Source organism: Filicampus tigris, chromosome 1 (assembly GCF_054856515.1).
Source record: "Filicampus tigris isolate MCC_2025a chromosome 1, RoL_Ftig_1.0, whole genome shotgun sequence".
In the NCBI taxonomy this organism is placed as follows: Eukaryota; Metazoa; Chordata; class Actinopteri; order Syngnathiformes; family Syngnathidae; genus Filicampus; species Filicampus tigris.
In genome coordinates, this window is record NC_141217.1 from 28,943,508 (window position 1) to 28,962,037 (window position 18,530).

Genomic DNA, 18,530 nt, shown 5'->3' on the forward strand with positions numbered 1-18,530 from the left:
TTTAAATGAAATTTGACATCCCAATCAATGATTTTTTTTTTCTTTTGACAGAAAAAGACAAGTCACCCTAAATTGGTATGCTAAAATCAACTAATGAATTAGAAACGAAACATAAATAAACACTTGATTGCCAGTTTGCATAATGAAAGCTGAGGAATTTACCACATTCTTTTTGAGAAAATTTTGCAGTCATGAATGATCGCAAGAGACCCCTGTGACAGACCAAGCTTCACTGGTATACAAATTTACCGACGGTGTAAACACAGCGGGGCCTCCTGTCAAGGACAGTGGGTGAAGACTATTACTATAAAAGAATGGCAGGCTTGAACAAATGTGGGAGGACAAATGAGGGATGAGCAATATCCCACAACTGAACCTGTCAGAGGTGCATGATTGAAAGGAGAATGACCAAGATTACTGATCCAACATGTTCACCGTATGCATAGGAGGCTTATATAGCTCATCTTGCTCACCAACACCCGAGGGTGCCCTTGGAGAAGCCCGAGTGTATCTCCAGAGAGGGAGGCTTCACACTACCGCCCTATCATCACTCTTTCATGCAGCCAACGTGACCATTGGCATGATTGTGAGTGTGAACAGTTGTCTGTTTCTGTGTGTCCCTGTGACCAGTCCAGGATGTAGTCCATCAGTGTCACAGTCAGCTGGATCAGACCGCAGTTCCAGGATAAGCAATAAATACGGGTTTAGTGGTTAGATGTTGTGATGATACACATTAACCTTCAAGTCAGACTGCAGATTTGCACGAGTGTTCCTGTTTCAGTGGGTTTGGAAAAACATTTCAGATAATTATGATGATGTATAATATGTATTAGTGTTGCACGCGATACCACACACACACGCATGCACACCCCCACAAATGCATGCACACACACACTCAAAGCAACATTACGTTGAGTCATTATCAATTAAATGAACATATTTCCTTGACCGTAACGGTGCAAATGTATTGTCAATATCAACAATGGATGACATGACATGCAGTCAAATAGGTCAAGAACATGGCATGTAATGTAAAAGCTTATAGTGAATAAATGTTAACAATGTTCGACATGTTATTTTCTTATCAAGCAAATCCTAATATGTTGAATGAATAGAAAATAAAAAATAATGTGTTACATAATAAAAAATAAAAATAATTTGTTCTTTTGTCAGTTTTAATTTTTCTGCTTTTGCTGCTTTTAGATTTTTGTTGAGATCCCGTTTCGTTGCCGGTATAGGTAGTTTATGCAGGTATAGTATTGAAGTCAAAATGTTGGTATTGTGACAACACTATTATGCGTAATAATGATGATGATATAAACTGTCTTTGAGGTATTCCACCTTTTGCAATTTTGTGACTCATCCAAGTTTTTAATTTACAGACATGATGAAATTCAAACACTACTCCTTAAATCCACTCTCATGTGACCCTTGTGAGGATAAGCGATATAGATAATGGATGGAAGTTCTATGCGACAGCAGAAGTTATTGTAGTTAACGATCCATGAAAACAAAATTCCTAAACTGAAAAATCATTCTTTTAATGAAATTAAAAAAAAAACAAATGCTTATAAAAATACAACAACAAAAATATAATCTACATTTTACGTGTACTATGTTGCCTTTATAAAACTGAAACTAACTATAATTAGATCAAAAATGTTGTTTGTTTTTGTCTCTGTCAATTTATGTCATGTACGTGCGGTTTTGGGGTTCATTTTAAATATGTATGTGGGTAAAACAGATTCCTGGTCATGAACTCATTCACAAATGCCGCATGTTATGTTCCTTTTTCTCTCCCTTTTCCCTAGTCACCATCTTGATAAGCTTTAGTGGGCAGAGTTTGCTGCTCCGCATCTGCTGACCAGGGTTAATTTTGACAAGATATTTTAATTTAATTTTAGTTATATTTTTTGGACTAAAATTAATCAAAGTTTTAGTCATAAATTAGTCATCTGATTTTATCTGATTTTATTTTTGTTAGATTTTACTTGACAAAAATAAAGAGCAATTTTAGTTGACCAAATTAATAATTAATTTTAGTTTCCTTCAGTATATATTTCACCTTGTATACAGAAAGTATAACACACCTTTTTGTAACTGTAGTTTAACACGCAAAACACACATTTAACACAGCTGTGTCATTATTAAACTTTTTTCAATGAAAATTGTTGAAATGACAATACTATGCCATCTTAAAACTTGAAACATCATTTTTGACTAAATAAATGTAAAAAATAAATACATTAAAAAAAGGGCTTGGAAAGCTAGCATTGTCAACAGATCCAATGCTAATGGTGTCAAATTGCTGTGATTTATCACAGTGTCATATGCACACAATTATTTTCAGTTCTCCAGAGTTTAATGCTATAACAACTTTAGCAACGGCAACAGATTTACCTCGGAGAACATCTCGGGATGTACATGTCTAGGGATGTACATTCTGTTGATGTTGCTTCAGTTCAAATTCGTTGTATTCTTCCCATGAATGACCATTTCACATTATTTACACTTTACACTCTTTTTTCTTTGTTAGAATAATTGAACATAGGTTATCCCACATTTACTCTTATAAGTATTGTAAGGCATTTATTCAGCATTATATACTTGTTTGATCATGTGAGTCGAAGTTGTTTGTGAAGAAAGTGGAATGTGAGAAGGACGCAGCCGCAAAATAGCAACGACGCTCTTATCGAAAAGCATCCCGTAGGTAGACGTCCTGTCCTTGGGACAGAATATAACAATAACAACGAACTTTCACTCGAACACTGTCTTTGAATTGTTTGTTGCGGTGCTACATGTTCCCCCTACCCTTTAGAGTAGCAATTTCTTTGTATTCAATTAGGAACCACCCAAAAAAATAAAAAGAGAGGAGGCGGAGGGGCTGTTTCAGAGCGCTGTGAGAATTGTAATTTAACAGTCTCCTTTGCTCTCCTCGCGAGTAAAAAGACAATATTGTGTTGAGTGTCTTCTCTCCTCATTGTGTGTTATTTATGGTCCTAAGTGGTGTGAACCTGACATTCTTCATCCTCGAAAGTGAAATGGGCCCAAAAATCCTTTCGTCGGTTTCTACCAGCATCATTATTATATAATGGACTGCGTCCGTCAACAAAAATACCTAAAGAAAGAAAATTCCACCCATGTTCATTTTGTATCTAGTATCGGTTTTTCACTTTTACGTGCACCCCTGTTTCAATAAATCCTTTTTGATTGCTCTACTTTTATTTAGTCTTCCTCGATGTCCATGTTTAGGCACTTTTGCCAGCCCTGACACCCTGTGATTGACTGTGGTGACCAATGAGTAGTTTGCCTTTCATCCTAAAACTCAGTTGTGGTTGACTCCAGCTTCCTCACAACCTGCATAATCAGTATAACTAATAATCGCTGTACATTAGATGTTTTCTGTTCAGTGGGAACACATGACTACTTGTAGATGGCTTTCATGCTAGATGGATATGTGAAACAAACGTTACCGCACAAACCATCTGGCAGATGTTATTGCAGAACACTGGACAATGTCAGATAAATACACTCAAATACTGGCCACCCTTGCTTTTATTAAAATTGTGCCTGTCTTTTAAGGAAATATTTCATTTAGGTTTGAAGAAACCATGGGTGAGGGGGAATAAGGAAAAGCAAATCTTCATACAGATGTTATAAACAAATCTTCACTCTGCTGATTAATGCATGTTTGTTAAACCCTTAGAATTGACCTCAAATATGTTTGGGTGAACAAGATCCAAATAGCAAGCCTGCCTGTCATTTATCAGGAGGCGGTGGTTGTTTAACATCAATTTCAGGTCAAACAATTGTAAGACTACATTAACCCGTTAAATTTATTATGACAGTTAATGACATTAGTTCTAGCCTCCAACTGGCCATGGGCGATATCACTGAGACTGTAAGATGGGGTGTGTACGTGTGTTTGTGTGTGTGTGTGTGTGCATGTGTGTGTGGGTGTGTGTGGGTGTGGGTGTGGGGGTGTGCGGCGGTGTGTGTGTGTGTGTGTGCGGGTGTGGGTGTGTTTTGTGTGTGTGAGCAAAGCAGCTGCATTCAGTTATAGCTGGAGATGGGAAATGAATTCTGTGTATTTCTTGGGATGAAAAATAATAGGAGATTTTATTTTTCCTGTCTGTGTGCAACATACTGTAAGTTGATTGCATAAGAAATGTGTGCCACATACACAAAACACACACACAAAACACACACTCAGTTCTTGCTATACAGTTGGGTTTTTACAGTTATGTAATTTGCATGCTTGCAATTTCAAGTCTTGTTAGACTCATCAACAATTCGTCGTAGAATGAACAACGTCCATTTTCCTGTCAGCTTGATCAAGCATTACCCTCCAAATCGGCCAACGCACTAATCTTTTTAAAAGTGCTGTTGTTTGGCATTTCCTCTCCATTCATTGGCCTGATATAAAAGATAAAAGAGATGAAATAGGGTTGTGTTATTCTGTGAGCTAGAAAGACAAGCAAGCAAAATGCAAGAACAAAAGGACCGCTAATTGGCAAAGACTGTATCTCCAAGAGCAGAAAAAGATACACTTGGAGTTGTGTACAATGGTAAGATTATGTAAAGAGGACGTGACTGATCATTTAATAATAGATACAGACACCCTCGAGCTTTTTTCCCAACACAAACCAACAACTGCTCACAATTTTTTGAAGAACTATCACTTAGCCTGACAAATCCACTCATTCTTCACTCTGTGACCGGTAAATGCATGTTTTCTCACTGTCACGGTTTTAGAAGAAGCAGCAACACGTAGGCTACTAATACTTCCTTTGCAGTAAAAGATGCGACAAACGTTCAGATTGGATGGGTAATCCCCACCGTTGCCACCAAAAACCTGTCACAATATGAGGAACACAAGTGCGGGAGTGAGACTTGGAGCATGCACTCAATGAACTTCTTTTCAAGCTAGCAAATGTGTGCTGTTGTATGTGTTGGTGGTGGGTCAAATCTCAAACTTGGCAAGTAGTAAGTCTGATGGGCCTCATCATCAGTAACGCTCTCTGTCAATTTTTGATGATGAAGTAGGGGAGCTTTCTCCAAAGGACTTACTCAGCTTCACTGCCGGAAACAACTCTTTAGATTAAATTTGATAGGGTGCACTATTCATTTATGTATCAATTCCCTATTGTGTGTGAGAGAAATGCTTTTGGGCACTTTGCAATAATGTCTACATAATACAATATAAAGCATATGAACATACACACTATGCAGGGTTTATACTATTACCCATATTTATGCCTCACAATTTCTTCAAATATGATTTCCAATGTGCAACATTATGCATACATATTATTCATATCAACAGTTTTGTCTTATGATGTGCATCCTAAGCGTAGGCTATTATAATTAAACAATATGTCATTTATATATCACTGTCAATATTACACTTCTCATTTTGCACAAATTGTACAACATTGCTGAAGCATGGCTGGACTATAGTTACATAGACCAACGTGCAACACCTTAATCTTATGTTTCTTTTCCTTCTTGTTTAAGTTAGATTTAAATCTATCCTATCTATCTATCTATCTATCTATCTATCTATCTATCTATCTATCTATCTATCTATCTATCTATCTATCTATCTATCTATCTATCTATCTATCTATCTATCTACCTGCCTACCTACCTACCTACCTACCTACCTACCTACCTACCTACCTACCTACCTACCTAAACACACATACACAAAACCAAATGCTCTACAACACCGGATGCTCTACATCCAAGGGTTATGTTTAATACTCTAATTCTAGGTTCAGATTCAGACTGAAAATGAAGTATTGTGAGGGCGTTGCCGCGGTCCTGTCCAAATCGGCCTAGTGGTTAGGGACCCCTGATCTAGATTACCTAGAATGATCAAGCAAAGTTTTTGTTTTATCCTTTTTTTATTAGTCACTGGCAATGAAGTGCATGAAGTGCATTGGCAATTCAATGAAATTCTAGATTGTTAGAAAAATCTACAAATTAACATGAGAAAATGTTATTGGAAATAAGTGAAAGTGTTAAATTTCTATGACATCCGTACATTTATTCATGTTTCACTATTCTCCACAAAAAAATGAGGCTGTCACTGTTTGAACTTTTTAGTTTGACATTAAATAATTAATGTAGTTACATCCCTAAGTGTGATTTCGAGTGTGAATGGTTGTCTGTGTGCCTTCGATTGGAACATGCATGGTAGGTTAATTGGACATTCTATATTGCTACCTATCGTGAACGTTTGTTTGTCTCTGTGTGCCGTACGATTCGATTGGCTGGCAACCGATTCAGGGTGTACCCCGCCAACTGCTCATAGACAGCTGGGATAGGCTCCAGCATGCCCACGACCCCCGTGAGGATAAGCGGCTTGGATAATGGATGGATGGAAGGATGTTGTAATTCCTCTTTAATGTGGAATATTTTTGGCTAAAAATGTGATCATTTCAAATTGTTACACAATCACGGAATCATTTTATTTTCATATACCATTTAAAGTGCAACTACCGCCATAAATTTAGAAATCACTAACCTGGGCACTCAATTGTTAATTCAATTCAGGTGACGCACAGTTTGTACCACTCTGCCTGGGCAGCAATGCTAATTTGAAATGAATTTACCCTTTGCTTACTTAATTGTTTATGTCAGTTTCAATGTACTCTTCTTACCTTTTGACTTGAAATTAAGAGTTACAGCGATGCCGCTGTATCTCTGGCAGGACAGAATTAACGCATTCGCCCCGCTACAGGTGCATGGACGGCGTGCAATCGCGCCGAGGAGGTCTGGAGAGCGTGACCACGACGCGACCTCCTCAGGAGTGCCCGCATTGAATGAATTTTTGCCATTAAAAAAGGGGGTGTTCCAGGTGCACGTAATTATTTATGGATTACTCCAAAATGGATCGATATTAAAAAAAGAATGCCAATTTCATTTTCATTAGCAAAAACTACATAGAGAGTTTGTTCGTGACCGTCTTGACAACATAGTTATTTTAAAAAGAGCCAGCGGATAAATTCCACTTGGTGTGTCTGGACCGCATCAAATATTCCACAAACGGATTCAAATGTTCCAAAAGAGGATAACTTACACAATCTTCTCAATCTTTATTAATAACAGGTCAGAACCAGGCTGCTGACCCATCGCTCTTTCTCATCTTTGTGGTACTTTGCATACTCCTCAGCATGTCTAGTTGAGTAATAATGACTAATGTCTTGAGCACTGCAACTTTCACTGAGCATTCAAGACATGTCTGGGTGCCCCTGTGCCCAAGAACTAAACATTCAGTCTCCTGTTGTTCTTGAAATTGGCTGAATATCAAATATCATCCTCAGCCACAAGTTTTGAAACCCCTCCCAGCTTTACATTAACAAGTTAGTAGCAAAATCTGTTTCCATGGCATCAGTTCAGAATTAATTAAAAATGTTGGTTTCTTCTCTATGCCAATTTTGATTGACAGACCTTCTGTAATTCATCTTAAGCAAAGAAGGTGCTTTACGCTTCCTGCCAATTTACTGAATACTAAAAAAGCAAGTCTTGTCTCGTATGTTGAAAGGGTAGAAAAGATACAGAATGACAAGTCTTACATTACTGAATATGTATGAACATTGGTTGAGTCCACTTAGTTAAAAAGAAGTTAAAAAAAAACATATAAAACACTGACAGATCTGTGAATAGCTTTTCCAATGGTGTGTTGTTATCGGTTATCTGAGACACACACCTGGTACGGAACAAGAAATCAATGAATGGAAGTCATGGATTTGCTCTGAATATGTCTCCATTTTTCCTTATCGTGGTTTTGATGATATGCTGCTTCAGGATAAAAATTGTAAGTACAGTATTCCATCTACTCTAAATCATGTGCCTCTTGATCAGTCAGATTTCTTTAAAATGCACACTAATGCTAGATTCATGGAACCCTTGGACCCTGGTGGTAAACATTTTCAAAAAATGTTCAACTCCTGAGTCACAATATATTTCTATATTGATTCATTTGTTAACTAATATGTCAAAAACTCAATCAATACAGCTTTTAACTTTCCATTTAAATATTCACAGTCTTCCTAAAAATGATTATCATTCTGTGTGTCACGGTTTGTCCTTGTTAAATCCTACATTTTCTGTTTTAGCACTTTCTGAAACCTGGTTGACTGATGAGCAAACATCGATGTTGACATTCCTAAGTATAATGCTCTGCAATTTTGTACAATGTTAAGATCAGGTGGCGATGTATTTACCTACCTATGTTTTTACATTTAATTGAGTGTGTGTCAGGGTGAAATCAGCAGAGTTGGGCATTCCGCTTATGTGACCGACCAGTCCGCCTATCCGCCTATGAGGGACGCCCATTTTGTAGGCGATAAACGATAAACGCGAAACTTAAAAAAAGTAGTCGGACTAGGCATAGTCGGAAGCCCATTTATTCCCGTCTATGTAATTGTCTATTTTCGCGGCCCCCCACCCCCTTGCGTAGTATCAATGCAAACCTCCGCTTCTCTGCTTTCAGAATCCGAATTACATTGCTTGCACAAACGGTACATGAGTTACGGTGATATGAAAAACATGTCATCTTCGTCACTTTCAATGATTTAATTTTAAAGAAATGATTTTCACATTTACTTCATTTGTGTATCACAAACTCGGAATGTGCAAATGTGCATTATTTTTATCCCGTTTATTTATCATTTAATTGATTTACTCATTTAGTTATGAAGTTTATATATTGTTTGATTTACTTTAGTTTTATAATGTATTGCACATCACATATACACAAAAATCGATACTGATACTGATTATATTGAAAGAAAAAGTATCAGTATCGAATCTGTAAAGTGTGGTATCGCCCATCCCTAACATACACTCGCTTTGCCTTACGCTAACAAACAATGCCAAACACCAATGCTAATGGTTAACATCAACAGTTATGGTTTTAGAAGCAACTTGCCACGTGACAAGCAGGATTTGGACCCAATAGCATACATGACACGGAAGTTGAAAAGTAAAAGTCTTTATCAACGAAAATACAAAGTAACTACAGTGAGTGGGTCTGAAGGAATTCTGGGACTGAAGGAATTCTGACTGAGGGAAAGATTCCATCCTTACTTGAAGAAAGTTTGACTTACTGGCATCGTGTCACTCAGTAACCCAAGCTTATAAATTGTAAGGCATCAGGCCTGTATGACATAATAAAGGACAATGCATAAAAGGACCTTAGCAACTGCATAGCAACTGATACATCAAGGAAAAACTAGTCACAACACAACGGATAATTGGATGCAAATGGTGAAGCAACACATTCAGGCAGACTATAACAACACTCACAGCCATATATTCATCCATCCATTGTCCTAACCCTTTTATTTACCCATTTATTTTTATGTATTACTGAGTTTTATTTATTTTTTGTTACAGCACCTTATTGAGTCACTTACAGTAGTAGTGGCAGGAGAAGTACAGGAAATGGATGCATAGATATCTCTCATGGGCAAAATTAAAGCAATATCTGAGCAAATCCAAGGTGGAACAACAGATTGTGTTTGAATTTGAGGACCCACCAAATCACTTCTATGTCCATCTGCTCACCTCTCTGCTTGCCACTGACAAACGAGCTTCAGCACTGAACAAACGAGCTTCAAACAGCACTATGCTCAAAAATTTTGATTCTCTGGAGGGTTTTTTTTCCATCCCTTTAATATCTAGAGCAATTATGCTTCTTTCCAACACTCCATCTGCCTACTTCCTGATTCAAACACGGACTCAAGACATTTCCAGAGAGAAAGATGTCTTTCTGTGACTTATGTAACAACAAACACTGATGGAAATCATATTTGAAGTAAGATACTTAAGTAGTGAAGTAAGATAGTGTTACGGTTTACTTTGAAAGATTATTGGGGCAACATCATCCATATTACATAATATATTTCAATCCATGTTTGGAGCATTAGTGCACTGTGACATCAATTTGATGTTGAAGATTTGCCAAGATTTTGACTATCATGATAAATAGCGTACAAAAGCTTGACCTCGTTATGGTTGTAAAAAGGTCCAACCAAAGGATCAATCTCACATCACATTATTGCATCATACATTGTAAATCAATATATTTAACATCCAAACAACGTTCCTGCACAAAACTTGACATCAAATTGACATTGATTTGATGTCTGGAAACAACATATGTGTCAACAAATGTCATGCTGATTTATCTTTTTCACTGAATTATGATGAGAATTTGTTATCAGTGTTTGATGTTATATTGACGTTGAATTGACATCAGATGCCCAATGTGGACAGTAAGGTCAGGAGCTAGGCCTGGAGTTGGGGCTCGAAGGCCAGCGTCTGGTGGTCCGGCCTGCACGCATGGGGCCCAGTATGGGGCCCGGCCGGGCTCAGCCTGAAAGGACAACGTGGCTCCCCCTTCCCATGGGCTCACCACCTGTGGGAGGGGCCAAAGGGATCGGATGCACCGAGAGTTGGGCACCTGCCAAAAGCGGGGTACTTGGTGGTCCGATCTCAAACTACAGTAGCTGGCTCTGGGAACGTGTGATGTCACCTCTTTGGCAGGGAATGAGCCTGAGCTGGTGTTCGAGGCAGATAAGTTCCGACTGGATGTAGTCACTGCCACACACAGCTTGGGCTCTAATACCGGTCCTCTGGATAGGGGTTGTATTCTCTTCGCTCTGGAGTGGCCCACGGTGAGAGATGTAGAGCAGGTGTGGGTATACCTGTTGCCCCCCAGCTTGGCGCCTGTACATTGGGGTTCACCCCAGTGAATGAGAGAGTAGCGGTGCAGGTCCCAACTATTGTGCTTGTGCACCAAACAGCAGTTCAGAGTACCCACCCTTTTTGGAGTCCGTGGAATGAGTGCTAGAGTAGTCATTCTTCTTTTGCCGGGTGATTTCAATGCTTACGTGGGCAATGACAGTGAGCTCGGGCTCCAATGGTAGGGAAGATGCTGGTCCGGCCTGGCAGTCCCAAACCTATTCTGAGGGTTTGCTAGGAACGTCTGGCAGAATCCCCTGTCACAAAGAGATTCACCTCCCACCTCCGGCAGATCTTCGCCCACGTCCTGTGGGAGGTGGCAAACATTGATACAGAGTGGACCATGTTCCGTGCCTGCATTGTTGAGGCGGCTGTGGCCGTAAGGTGTAATTTAAGTTCGGAATTCATTTAAAATGACTGACATAACTGTTACATATTGTCAAGTTCTGTGTTTCAGCATGCTTTCCGGTGATACGAACCTTGACTGAGAAAGTTATGAACGTCTCTCACAGCTATTTTTATTTTTTTTTAAACTTCCACGCATTGGCATGGATGTCCCTTTTTGGGGGCAAAATAGATGTAGTCCATGCAAATTAGCAGAGCTGGGCACTTCAACCTTTTTTGCCGATCCGTCCTCCGTCCGGACCTGGGTACTGGATTCTTGCCCGGTGGTGGAAGAGAATCTTTATGTGTGTGGGGAGCTGTGTTCAGGCTGAGCACTCACACACAATACGACCAATACTTTTAAATGGCTATTTTTTAATCTTTATGTGTGGAAGATAAAAAAATATATTTTACGATTCAAAATAAAAATTCAAAATCCTTATGTGTGGTCTTGGTTTAACTGTTGTTGAGGTGAAACAAAACCACCGTTAACCAACAGTGTCTAATTATGCATGACTGTCAGTTCCCTCATTTACTTTTTGGCCCCACAACAAATTCCGTCATTTCTGTGGCCCAAATGCGGCAGTCAAATCACCGGTGCTGTGCTCGTGCCAGTCACCAGTCTGTAGTGGCATTCAAACATGTTTGGCTTCTCATTGTGTTATCCCTTTACTGTCCTCCAACTGTCAGAATCAAATTTGACAAGAAAATGGGTGTTGCAGGCATATGTTTTCATCTGCATAGCAAACACACAAAAGATGCCAGAAAGGTGATAATCACCTTGCAGGACAGAAAGGAAATGGAGGAATGTGAAAAAAGCTCAGGTGACCATTGTTTGCAATGTTCTTGCCCCAAACAGACAACAGACCTTCAAAAAAACAATGCTAGTTTATTTTAGCTATAACCCGCCAATATTTTGCTTTGTCTGTGAGTAAAAACTTTTGGGGGGGGGGGGCTTTATAGGCGCTAAATTTCATGACAGGGTAGTGAAGGCAAATTAGTGCTACTTTTATATCATACCTTTCAAAAATCTTCAGAGCATGCCGGAGAGAATGTCTCCATTTTGTTGGCCGGCAGCTGATTCTGCAATGTCAAAAGGCCTTTGCTCCACTGTTTCCACGTCATGCTGATTAGAGCAGTGGCACTCAATCATGTGGCGTACATGTGTGGCTTGAGCAGACATTTCATTAAAAACGATGTTCCTTGCTGTCCCCGCTGCCACCTTCCTCTGTCTCTCACATGGGTCTCAATGTGCTCTGTCACTGAGATGATGTTTTGCCTCAGGGAGGCCCGCAGCTCCGCACTTTAACTTGGTTCGAAGACCTTCAGCTTTAGTTCATGGAGCGTTGCAAACATTACTCAACATACTGTATATCTGTTGTCCTCGATTTGGATCTTTTCTCTCTTTACTGACAGCAGTGTTTGTCTCTCTACCCAAACACATTCATTGTATTGTTCTAGCAAAAAGGATTTTGAAGTGGAATTGAGAATGACTCTTGAGTATTTCTTTTGATTCACACTCCATGTGAGTCAAGTTTGTGTTGGAGAAAACCTCTCGTCGCTGTTCTACATTTCTCTCAGTGTTTGCGGACCTGGACCAGACTCCAAGACGTTAGACCTGTTATTGGCCCAATTCGGTATTGCAAACCATTTTCCAGAAGGGGTCCGACATATTTTGTCGGGAACCACAAAACATTTTGTAGTGGGACATAATCCCCGATCAACGATTTAGCATCAGATAATTCCGATGCATGTTTGATATTTTGGATATCCTGTGTAGTGTGACATCAAATGAGAAATATAGCACCGTATGGTTAACTAATAGGAATGCGTCTTGCAATGGCGTTTCGCCTCCCTTGGTCGCCATTGTCAACATTCATTTGGATGCATCATGGAGAAGAGACAGATGGGTGAGCGGAACAAACAAAATTAAGAAAAGCGGGTTGACCTTCACCAGCAGCACCGATGCGCTTTTGATGTCAGGTGACGATTATTATAACCACATAACATAATGTTGCTGCTTGCTGGCAATATTAAATGTATGTGAACTAGGCATAGGACGATTACCAATTTGACAGTTTACCTTGGTTTAAAAAAGTCAAGGTTTCAAAGACCTCTTCTTTTCTTTTTTGAGGGGACAGGCTAAGCAGGGCACAATATGATGAAAAAGTCAAAGTTTCAAAGACCTCTTCTTTTCTTTTTTGAGGGGACAGCCTAAGCAGGGCACAACATGATTGGCTGCTTGCAGAGTTCAGTAGATGAGTTGTGTCTTTGAACTTAATTGCCTCCAATTCAGTTTTTGTCTCCTTCTCACAGAGTAAATTATGTACTGATGAGGAGGAATCAAGGCGGAAGGGACACTGCAAGCTCGGATGCCTTTTTCATCTGCATTGTATTTAAAAAAAAAAGGGTGCCAGTGGATACTATTTAGCCTCAAGGACAACACGAGTAGCCGACGGGACAGTTCTAAAATTAGCTCACCGGTGATGGGACTCTGTGACTTACTAAGAATTAAAACAGAAGAAGGTTAACATTTATTTATTTAAACTTAAAGTGAGACTTTATTAATTGTTCAATTTTCAGCAGTGAAAAGTTAATATTTTGTTAGAATGAATTTGATAGCTTCATTATTTTTCATGTGCAATTAACACCTTAAAAAACACATTTTTGAAAATGACATCATATGTGGTCAGGGCTCCGGTAACAACCAATCAGTATCCTTTTCACATTTTGCTTAAAAAATAAAATAGCGTTGAATGGGGAAAAAATGTCTATTTTTTTACTTACCCAAATATTTAAAAAATATATCATTTTAGAGCTGTAATTTTAATACCATAGTCCCGCAATATTTTTGCTCACTTTTATCATAGTGTCAGCATCTAATATCAGCCCATGCCAAATGTGAACACTACCTCAGGCTCTCCTTGAAGAATGGGCAACTCAAACAGTCCTCCCCAGCACGCACAGGGAGGACTATGCACACGTGATTTCTTCTTTTTTTTCCCCCCAAAGCAAAACATTGCCACAGTAAAAACTAGCACCTCCTCCTCCATGATTGTTATTGTTTCTGTTATGATAACGGTCATGTCTATTAGCGTTGACACGTTTTTCTGGTCTCACCTACCCCGACAGCTTGACTTCCAAGATTAGCCCAAAGATTGTAAATGACGGGCCATGATCTTAATATGTCATGTTACATTGTTGACATTCTGATAGAGACACGGCAGGATTTCATGGCAGTAGTCTGACTTTTGAGTTATTGTGTGTGTAATGTGTCTTGTAGTCTGAGCCAGGCATTATTTTGCCGATTCTTGCTTCATACCCAACTGTTCGTACACCATCCGTGTCACGTGAGGATCGGATTTGGACCAATATGCAGACATGACACTGAAGTCGAAGAGTAAAAAATTTTTATCAACAAAAATACGGAGTAACAACAGAGATCAGCACTGGAAGAGAGTTTGCATCCTCGCTCAAAAAAGGTTTGACGTACTGACAATGTGTCCCTAAGTAACTCAAATCATAAAGGACAAAACATAAAAGGACCATAGCAACTGTATAGCAACTGATACATCACGTAACAACCAGTCATAACAATCTGTCCAATTTCAATACTGCTTATCCTTTTCAGGGTCGTGAGGCTGTCCGCATGTAATTATATTTCATTATGTCTTGCATGCTATTACTTTGCACCTTTGTTCAAATAATTTCAACTACATGGAAATCGAATGCCTCAAAAGTTGCATAAAATACTCCAATGTATGCATAAAATACTCCAATGTAGTGTAAGTGAGGTTTAAGTCATGTGAGCGTCAAGCCCCCATGAAGCACTCCTGGATTCCCATAAGAACAATTAATCCAACAGTCTGTGGAGGTCTTTTTTTTTTTTTTTTAAGTATTGAAAGTAATGCCTTCACTCATGCACTCTAAGTGCTAATCAAACTTATTGAAAGGCATATAAAGAAAAAATCCATTTCACAAAATCGTAACACCACTCTTTCCAAAAATAAAGATAGAAATGTAAAACTTAACTCACAAGAACTTCTCTGTAAAACTGTCTTTGTATTCAAAGCACATATATTACTTCTAAGTCAGCCTGAGGAACTCACGATTCTGTCTTTGGAGCATACCACCACGTGCTGTACCTGTACATTCAATGCAGTCTTGGTCACGTTTCCGTCTCTCGTCAGCAAAACAAGTGTTCGTCAATAATGGACTGTGCGGTCCATTCGGACTTGACCAGGTAAGTGATGATTACACTGACGGACGAAAATCCCCTTCTGTCTGTGCTTAGTCCATTTTCTTCAGTGACGGACAGACGGACCAGTCTGTCGGTCAAACGGATTGCCCACCTCTGGGCTTGTCGATGGTGCACGACTCTCCTATGACTACCCAAAGAGACATTTGAACCAACTGCCCCCCTGTCCAAAAGCCAAGTCCTTACAATCTCACCTACTGCTGTCCATTGTTAATCTTCTAAGAGGTGTCCGTCTCTCCATTTTCTACTCTGTTGAACCTGTACATGATCACAGCTGGGACTGGAGTAGACTATCTCACTTAGAATGGACCATACGCTGTAGAGATTGACCATTAATCGCACGGCCTTAAATTTGGAATATTAAATCCCACACCAGCTGCAAAGAAGTCATAAGTCATGTAGTTTCAGGTTTCATACTTGCAGCATAAGGTTACATTGAGGGCAATGAGCTTCAGAATTCACAGCAGAGAGATGACTGAGTTTCAGATGATGCTTAATTTGTAAAGTATTCAGCTGCAAAAAGAATCAGAAGACCATGCAGCTGATGGAATGATAGCCATGTTAAAAAAGAAGGAAGCCAATACTTCAGTTCTAAATGGATCACATCAGAACAAATATTTGATGGATGATTACTTTTGACTTAAGGAACAATGGTGCACAAATACAGTGCATGGAAGTGGCAAGAAGATAAACACAGCGCTGCCTCGCCACAGCATGCACAAGACTGGGTATTAAGGTCACTGCCTCTGGCACCATTGTTAAGAGTGCAGGAGTCAAATCCATTTGAATAAACCCATGTGAGGGAAGCACACCCATGTGTACTTATGAGCCTTGATATAAAACAATACAAAGTGGACTGTTTCTTGACACGGAGGACCCCAGCAAAACATCAAACGCTTGCACAAACATTATAAGAGGTGCCTTTGAGTATATGGTCCACTACTGAAAGAGATGCCATTCTCCTAATCACAGGGAAGTGTACAAAACGCAGTTATTTAATTGATTTGTTTTATCTAAGGCTGCGTTCAGACTGCAGGCATATCTGATTCAAATCGCATTCATTCCTCCTCAACTCCGATTTTAGGGCTCACAGTGTTTTTAGCAAGTGGCCAAATCACATTTGGCATCCTGTTCAGACTGGGCCACATTATTTACTCATCTGACAGATCTCTGTAGCAACGACTGTCGAAGTGGTCACAGCCGACAATCGACGCCAATTAGAGCGACTCCTTTAATTTCCTTTAACCAATTAAAGCCTGAAGCCCCTCGTGAGATATCTCTCTAAAACCTACGGTCGTCTTTGGAGTCACCCTTGAAAACCTGACATTTTCGCCGCCTAGAAAATAATTAATATCCCACCCCCTGTAGCAGATAGAAACATAATTCCAAAAGAATTTGAGAGCTTAGATGTGGCTTTCACACAGGCCCGAGTTTATTCATCTTTACTGTTTCAACCGAAGATGGAAGTGAAGCACTATTTTTAATTTTTTAAAAATCGAGTGGTAATTACCATGCTGCATTCTCTTACAAAGACGTTGAAATCGTCATTGTCTTCCAACATATATCTTAACCATACATCACGTTTGGATGGTTTCATGGCTTTAAAGTCCACGAGCGTGTCGTCTATATCACTGCCGTGACATCAGAGGTCCCACGATCGACATCACTCCTCAAAAAAATTCCGGATATCCTCCGATAACTCACGACACCGTCACAGGTATATTCTGATGCATTTCATTGGCTAAGAGACCGAGAATTGGATTAAAAAAAGAAAATGATGTATACACTCTCCGACTTTAAAGGGAGAAACGCGCAACAGCGCTCCCGGCTTTAGTGGTAGGAACGCGGTTACGCACTCCCGTCCTTAATGGATTCCATTCTATTCGTGCACTATTATCTTGAGATTGTGGAAGCACATACGCGCTGTCAAGTGGGTCCTTGGGGACTACGCCTCCAAGACCCGCCCCAAGATTGTGTGTGTCCCCCCCATAGCTGTGCCTCCCAGTGGTGGAATGACAAAAAAATAACAATACAATGATTCAGAAGATTTGTAATATTTGTGAATGAAATACATTGGGTTAGACCAGTTGTCTACCCTGCGCTGGCCACTTAGACATGGTGTGAGCATGAGGTGGGCTTGATTACATTTAAATTCACTTTCTTCTCGAAAACAGTCATTCAGCTGGGACCATTTCACCTTCTTTCTGTAGCTTGGCGAATACCACTCAGACGAATTGGTAAATATGCACAGCAAGCCTTATGCTGATGCAAAAATCAGGATGCAACAGCATTTGCGCCATGGCATAAATCCACTGTCTCTGAAAAAAGAGCCCTATGTTTCACAAAGAAGAAACTCATCATTATAGCACCTGGCATGGAAATGAGTTCATCGCATGTACTGTATGTTTTCTACTCCAATTTAACAGTACTCAAGCCCAATATTGCAATTACAATTACAATCAGTTGATCATCAATGGCAGCGACGTCCAAGGCACTGTTTAGCGATCTTCCAGGAATCTTCAATTTGTGAGATGCCTTCCTTAGCACAACATTCCCTTCAACACAGATCACTTCATCCTAATGTCTCTTTTATGAGGAAATACATTTTACCAGTCCAACAATAAAATGAGAAAGACAAAAGTTTCTTGTGTCATGCGAAAATATAGAAACTGCATAAATGCATGACACACTCAAAATTATTCTACCTGATTGTCGCAGTGCCAGAAAACAACAACAAAGACATATTGAACTCTTAAAGATGGAGTGGTTAAGCAAATTTTCCAGCTTTTGAAGTGCTAAGGCACTAATTAGTGTTATTATATGGCCCTACACTTGCACAGTTCTGTTCAAAGGGAGCATAACGGCCACTTTTATGCATTTGTGCAGTGCAGCAGTGTTCCCCTCCTTCACCTAATAAAAATCAAAGCAGCACTTCTCTTGAATGTGTTCTTAGTTATTGCTTGTTTTCACACTATAATTGCATGGATATATGATTAGAGCAGTATTGTAAAACATGCTTCAAGGTCATGTAAATTTTAAACACTCAGACAGCATGGGGCATTTTGTTTAATAATATAGTGTTTGATATCGTTGCTGTCGTGAAAAACACACATGTCAATTTTTGTCATTT

The 18,530-nt window shown here is 39.5% G+C and overlaps 1 protein-coding gene across 4 annotated transcripts in view; it reads right to left on the bottom strand.

Moving 5' to 3' along the window:
* Positions 1-18,530, bottom strand: part of opn7b (opsin 7, group member b) — a 60,727-nt gene that overhangs the window by 27,658 nt on the left and 14,539 nt on the right. The window contains exon 1 of one of the 4 annotated variants that reach the window (XM_086030561.1): positions 15,288-15,512. The exons of the other annotated variants lie outside the window; for them this stretch is intronic. The gene's annotated coding sequence lies outside the window, so the exon portion shown is untranslated. Of the gene's footprint in view, positions 1-15,287; positions 15,513-18,530 lie in introns of those variants that run through there. 4 annotated transcript variants of the gene reach the window in all.